The following is a 7,221-nucleotide window of genomic DNA, read 5'->3' as shown; positions in this document are numbered from 1 at the left end:
ACTATTTTAAACTACAATTTTTTTTATATTGGAAGTATTATTTTTTCTCTGACTCTTTAAAATTTGCGTTGAAACTCTTTTTTTTGTAGAAACACATATAACATCAGGATTTATCTCGGGGAGGATCCGGGGAATCGAATCATACAGATTGAAATTCCTCGCATAGATTGGTTTTCAACTAGGTTTAACGTATTCACCATTTACTACTACTATTAACAATTCACCACTACATTAAGCCGCCTGAGGCCAACACAGCTACGCACGCTCCTCCTTTCCAATCTATTCAAAGCGTCCCTCTTAGCACCCTCCCAGGAAGTTTCTATTTCCCTTAAATCTGTCTTTACGACACCCTCCTACCCCAACCGCGGACGAACTGCTTTCCGTTTCGCCCTAGATGGTTTGCCGAAAAGGACATTTTTTGGCAATTTGTCATCCTTCATCCGCAGAACGTGCTCTAGCCATCTCGACCTTTCTCTCATTATATCCCAAGAAATCGGGATTGAATCACACTTTTCGAACAGCCTACTGTTTGAAATACGAGTTCACCATTTGTGTGGACTAATTGAATTATCAATTAGCTAAATAAACTGTTACAAATTTGTTATGTCAAGTCCTTTTACAACAAATAAATGGGGTGTTGCTGCCCATCCAACGCTCCGAAAGGCGGAAGTCACCAGCGCTTTACTTAAAACTAAATCAATACTGTGCTTTAGTTTGAAATCTTAATTTAGCCAATTTGGTTTTTCACACGTATGAAAGGAATGGTTTCAAATGTAAGTAAGCCTGGTGTTAATTTGTTTCACACTAGATAAATAAAACACAATCGGTTGTTACATTGTGCTAATTATTGAAAAAGAATTTCCGGAAGTTTTGGCAGTATCTTTGAATATTATTTTTGGCAGTATTTTAATATTATAAAGGACAAAAAATTTGTTTGATTTTTTTTTTCATTAAAGCACAAACGACACTAGTCTTTTCGGTAGTTTGACGGACAGCAAAACCACCCTTGTTTATCGAACTTTTTGTTCATTTATTTTCTGTTATTTAATTATTTCTTTTTAACGTAGGTACTTGTCTGATATAGTCCCGACCATTCAAGTTGTTCATCCATTGAGGCATTGTAGAACCGTTTTTTTTCGTTAGTATCTTTCAACTTAGCATGAGACAAGACAAAGAGAAGTGACAGAATAGATGGGAAAAATAAAATTTTAGTTATATTTTTTCACATTAGGGGGGTAGGGGTAAAGTATTAGGACATTATGAAATTAGAAAACAATTCTTACTTCATAAAATGCAGAATAATTATTCCTAACACATTAGGCATGCAGACCCGCTATACTTTACCCCCCCCTCTAATGTCCAATTATATTGCCCAGATTTGTTGCTAAAGGATTATATTTTTATCATACTTAGGTATGTTTCATAAGGATTGAGCGTCAGAGAAACAGGTTCTACATAGATGAAGAATATTAGGTCGGGGCTATATCATACAAGTACCTTAACGTATTTATGTTTAAAACCCTTTATATTCAAATTCTGTTGGCTTTTCAATTGACATAGTGCTTATAGATCAATAGTAGTAATGTTAGGGCAATAAAAAAAAGTAAAGAATACGGCACTTGACTTTAGAATCCCTACAGGCGGCGGTGATCTCTGTTTCATGGCTTTAAAGCCAGGAAGTGCAAGGGGGGATTCCCCTTCCTGTTTACTTTCTCCAGATTTCTCCATGTACCTGTTTAGAGCTGGGTCGACTCTGGCTGAGTTTACAGAGTTCCGCCCAAGGGCGGATCCAGGATTTTTTAGAGGGGGGGGGGCGCAAAATAGGTTGATCCGATAAACTTGCGTTAAGAACAAGTTTAATTAACGCAAACTCGTGTTAATTAAGTAAATTACACTACTTTAGACTACGTTAGAGGGCCCCCCTGGATCCACCACTGATTCCCGTTCTAAACCAAATAACCAGAACTCGAACTTTTATCCTCACAGACAAAGGGTTTCAAGTCTAGCAAGCTATTGTTAATTAAGAGCAGAAACATGCTGGCCAGTAGCGTCCTTGAGGGGGGTGGCACCCCCCCCAATAATGCTTGTTTTCAACATAAGGAAAACAAGAAAAACAGGAGTCCATTACACTTCATAATACGTTCCACAATAATATTTTTCCAAATATACTTTCTTGAAACCATATCATCAAGTAAAAGTGAGCCTAGTTAATGGACAAAATAGAAAAATGTTCTATACTTCATTTTTCATCCCATTTAAATTTTTCATATTTAAGGAACTTTTAATTTCTAAAATCTATCAGTTCAAGATTAGATTCCCCTGTTTTAAAACTTTCAAAAGTGGGGATGAATACACCCTCTAAATCTGCAAATAGGACAGAAATGGAATCATTGAAGAATAAGAAGGTAGATTAACATCTGCTCTTAATATAATTTCCTGAATGAAATAGAAATCGTTGAAAAAGAAAATAAGACTTAGTGCTTTTTATAATGGTATTCGTGCTGTAAATAGATCGGTTGTAATGGTCATGAACTTTGGTAGAGGGGGATCCGCTCCAGGAATAATTTAATTGTTTTAATTTTCATTTCCAGTATTTAACTGAAAATCCAATGTGGCTCCAAATTCTCTTATTTCTAATTGAAACGCCTAATAAGCGCTGATAACGTCCTATTTCTTTCGTTTCAAATTCACATAGTAACCCATAAATGTAGAACTGCCTCTATGTATAATGCTGTGCTGACTTCTTGCTATTTTCGCTTTTCTAAATATTTCTTTTAACCAGCTCCAAAAAGACATAAATGTGGTAAGAATTGTGACTGAAATTAGTCGTATTTCACACAACGGCAGCGCTACTTGTGGGACATTTATATCTGCATCAGCATGCTGTACGAAATGTCTGCTGAGACTGGAATCAAGTGAATTTAAACAAAATACGTATATTTGTCTCGAAATTTAGAAATTTTTTGTGCACGTGTAAGCGGTACCAACCCATTCTCCTTTTCTATTGTTATCAGTTTTATCATGCAGCACAAGGAGACCAAACTTTGCTTGTGAACAGAATTATAGACATAAAAACGATATTCAGTGTAGCCCCCCTCCGGAAATGTATACCCCTCATACCCTGATTTACACAAGAAAAACTTTAGTGTAATTTTTATACAATTCGTTTTTTTTAACAAAGATACAAAGGGAAAGGTAATTTAAAACTCTAGGAGTCGAATTTTCCTTTCAATTGGCATTCCTGGCAATTTTTAATTAATCTAAGGTTTCTGCCGTGATGATGCCAAGAAAATAAAGGGGGGATATGTACTGCGGCATTAGTGGTGAATCTACCTGAAAAAAAGCCGAGTGCATACGACATTCAACGCTGCACCCTGAAAGCTTGTTTAAGCTATACTACTGTCGTCTGCAGCAGGTCATTGCTGACATCAAACAGTTCATGGTAACGAACTGTAAGTAAGGAGCGACCCGGCTCAATGGTAACCGAAACTCTAAAAAACGGAATTTTGATATCAATAGATACATTAAAAGAATCAAATTTTAATTCTGATTTTAAATATATAAGTTTCATCAAGTTTAATTCTACCCATCAAAAGTTACGCGCCTGAGAAAATTTGGCTGATTTTCAAAAAAAGGGGGAAAGACCCTCTAAAAGTAATAGAACCTTAATGAAAATCACACCATCATATTCAGAGTATCAGATAACCCTACTGTACAGGTTTCAAGCTCCTATCTACAAAAATGTGGAATTTTCTATTTTTTGGCCAGAAGAAAGATCACGGATGCGTGTTTATTTTGTTTTTTTTTTCTTTTCCGCAGGGGTAATCGTATTGACCCAGTGGTCCTAGAATATCGTAGGAGGGCACATTGGAACGGAAATTAAAGTTCTAGTGCCCTTTTTAAGTGACCAAAAAAATGGAGGGCAACTAAGCCCCCTCCCACACTCATTTTTTCTCAAAGTCACTCAATTAAAATTTTGAGATAGCCATTTTAATCAGCATAGTCGAAAATCTAATAAATATGTATTTTAGGATGACTTAATCCCCCATAGATTCCAGGGGAAGGGCTGCAAGTTATGAACTTTGCCCATTGCTTACATATTGTATTGGTTATTGGGAAGTATACAGACATTTTCAGGAAAGATTTTTGTCATGGTGGGGGGGGGGGCTGGAGGAGGGGGTTACTCGGGAGAGTCTCTCCGTGGAGAATGTTTCTTTGGGGTAAGGGACATTTTTATGAAGGGGGCGCTGGATTTCCAAGCATTATTTAAAAAACGATCAGAAATTAAATAAAAAAAACAAGTTTTTTCAACTCAAAGTAATAAGCAACAATAGAACTTAAAACGAACAAAAATTATTACGTATATGAGGGGGTTCGCTCCCAAGTCAATACCTCGCTCTTTACGCTACAATTATTTTTTAGTGCTTTCAAAAGAGCTATCTATTCTAATTAAACGGCCTTTGTGATTCAGGGGTTTGTGAATTAAATTTTTTTTTAACTTTTAACGTAAAGAGCGTGGTATTGACTAAGGTGAGAACCCCCTCATATACGTAATAACATATACGTAATAAACAAAATAATAAAAAAACAAGCGATACGGCTCAATAGTAATCGAAACTTTTAAAAACGGATTTTGATGTCAATAAATGTATCAAAAGAATGGGCTTATGTTATAATGTTGATTCTAAATATATAAAATTTATTAAGTTTAGTATTACTCATCAAAGGCTACGAACCTGAGAAAATTTACCTGATTTTTAAAGAGGGGGAAACAGAAAACCCTATTACATAGGTTTCAAGCTCATATCTGCAAAAATCTGCAACTTTGTATTTTTTGCCAGAAGAAAAATATACGAATATAGAAATTCGTTACGTAAGTTAATTTGTAAATAACGTCACAATCAAATTTAGAGACAGTCATTTAGCAAAAGAAAAGTAAAATTTTTATGCAAATTTTGTTTACTTATTCAAAGACGGTGAGCCAAAATAAAATCTGCATTAATTAAAAAACGATCAGAAATTGAATAAAAAAAAACAAGTTTTTTAAACTGAAAGTAAGGAGCGACATTAAAACTTAAAACGAACAGAAATTATTCAGTATATGAAAGGGGCTGTCCCCTGCTCAACGCCTCGCTCTTTACGCTAAAGTTTGACTCTTTCTCACAACTCTTATTTTTTAAAACAATAAAAAAAAAACTTTAGCGTAAAGAGCGAGGCGTTGAGGAGGGGACAGCCCCTTTCATATACGGTATAATTTCTGTTCGTTTTAAGTTTTAATGTCGCTCCTTACTTTCAGTTTAAAAAACTTGTTTTTTTATTTAATTTTTAGTAAAAGCCAAGCACCAGCAATTATATTTATAATTGCATAATGTGTTTTTATTGTTTATAATGTATTGCATAATGTTTTTAAATTCAACAAGTAGCGTGTTTGTTAAATAGTCACTTTCCTTCATTACCGCTTGAATAGCATCTACTTCAATAGCATATCTTCTTGCCCCCCCCCCCCATAAAAATACTGTAGCTACGCCCCTGATGCTGGCATTAGCGTTGGTGGGAGCAGTCGTAGTATACGTAGCTGCAGAAGTATTTTGAACCTCTGTATTGCGATATTGGCATCAAATTTGCAATGAAAAACCTCAGACATCCTTAAATAGAACTACGGCAGAAATCATACATACTTTGTGAAATATGTGCTTGTTATAAGTTTGGACCACTGAATAAGTTTGATATCTTAAAATAGTTTAAGGAACAACTTTTCGACAAGAAGGATCTTAAACAAAGATTATGATAAATAAAGTCACGTTTTCAACTAGGTTTAATTCCTTAAAATTGTTTAAGGAACAACTTTTTGATAAAAAGGATCTTAAACAAAGATTTTGATAAATAGTCACGTTTTCAACAAGGCTTAATTCCTTAAAATAGTTTAAGGAACGACTTTTCGACAAAAGGATCTTAAAAAAAGATTTTGATAAATAAAGTCACGTTTTCAACAAGGTTTAATTCCTTAAAATAGTTTAAGGAACAACTTTTCGACACAAGGATCTAAAAAAATATTTTGATAAATAAAGTCACGTTTTCAACAAGATTTAATTCCTTAAAATAGTTTAAGGAACAACTTTTCGACAACAAGGATCTTAAACAAAGATTTTGATAAATTAAGTCACGTTTTCAATAAGGTTTAATTCCTTAGAACAGTTTAAGGAACAACTTTTTGACAAATAAAGTCACGTTTTCAACAAGGTTTAATTCCTTAAAATAGTTTAAGGAACAACTTTTCGACAGAAGGATCTTAAACAAAGATTTTGATAAATAAAGTCACGTTTTCAACAAGGTTTAATTCCTTAAAAAAGTTTAAGGAACAACTTTTTGAAAAATAAAGTCACGTTTTCAACAAGGTTTAATTCCTTAAAATAGTTTAAGGAACAAATTTTCGACAGAAGGATCTTTAACAAACATTTTGATAAATAAACTCACGTTTTCAACTAGGTTTAATTCCTTAAAATTGTTTAAGGAACAACTTTTTGATAAAAAGGATCTTAAACAAAGATTTTGATAAATAGTCACGTTTTCAACAAGGCTTAATTCCTTAAAATAGTTTAAGGAACGACTTTTCGACAAAAGGATCTTAAAAAAAGATTTTGATAAATAAAGTCACGTTTTCAACAAGGTTTAATTCCTTAAAATAGTTTAAGGAACAACTTTTCGACAACAAGGATCTTAAACAAAGATTTTGATAAATTAAGTCACGTTTTCAATAAGGTTTAATTCCTTAGAACAGTTTAAGGAACAACTTTTTGACAAATAAAGTCACGTTTTCAACAAGGTTTAATTCCTTAAAATAGTTTAAGGAACAACTTTTCGACAGAAGGATCTTAAAAAAAGATTTTGATAAATAAAGTCCCGTTTTCAACAAGGTTTAATTCCTTAAAATAGTTTAAGGAACAAATTTTCGACAGAAGGATCTTTAACAAACATTTTGATAAATAAACTCACGTTTTCAACTAGGTTTAATTCCTTAAAATAGTTTAAGGAACAACTTTTCGACAAGAAGTATCTTAAACAAAGATTTTGATAAATAAAGTCACATTTTCAACAAGGTTTAATTCCTTAAAATAGTTTAAGGAACAACTTTTTGACAAATAAAGTCACGTTTTCAACAAGGTTTAATTCCTTAAAATAGTTTAAGGAACAACTTTTCGACAGAAGGATCTTTAACAAACA

Source organism: Artemia sp. Qi Xiang Cuo, chromosome 19 (genome assembly GCF_049724085.1).
Source record: "Artemia sp. Qi Xiang Cuo chromosome 19, ASM4972408v1, whole genome shotgun sequence".
Lineage (NCBI taxonomy): Eukaryota > Metazoa > Arthropoda > Branchiopoda > Anostraca > Artemiidae > Artemia > Artemia sp. Qi Xiang Cuo.
The sequence above is the reverse complement of the archived record's forward strand: the minus strand, read 5'-3'. Positions refer to the sequence as shown.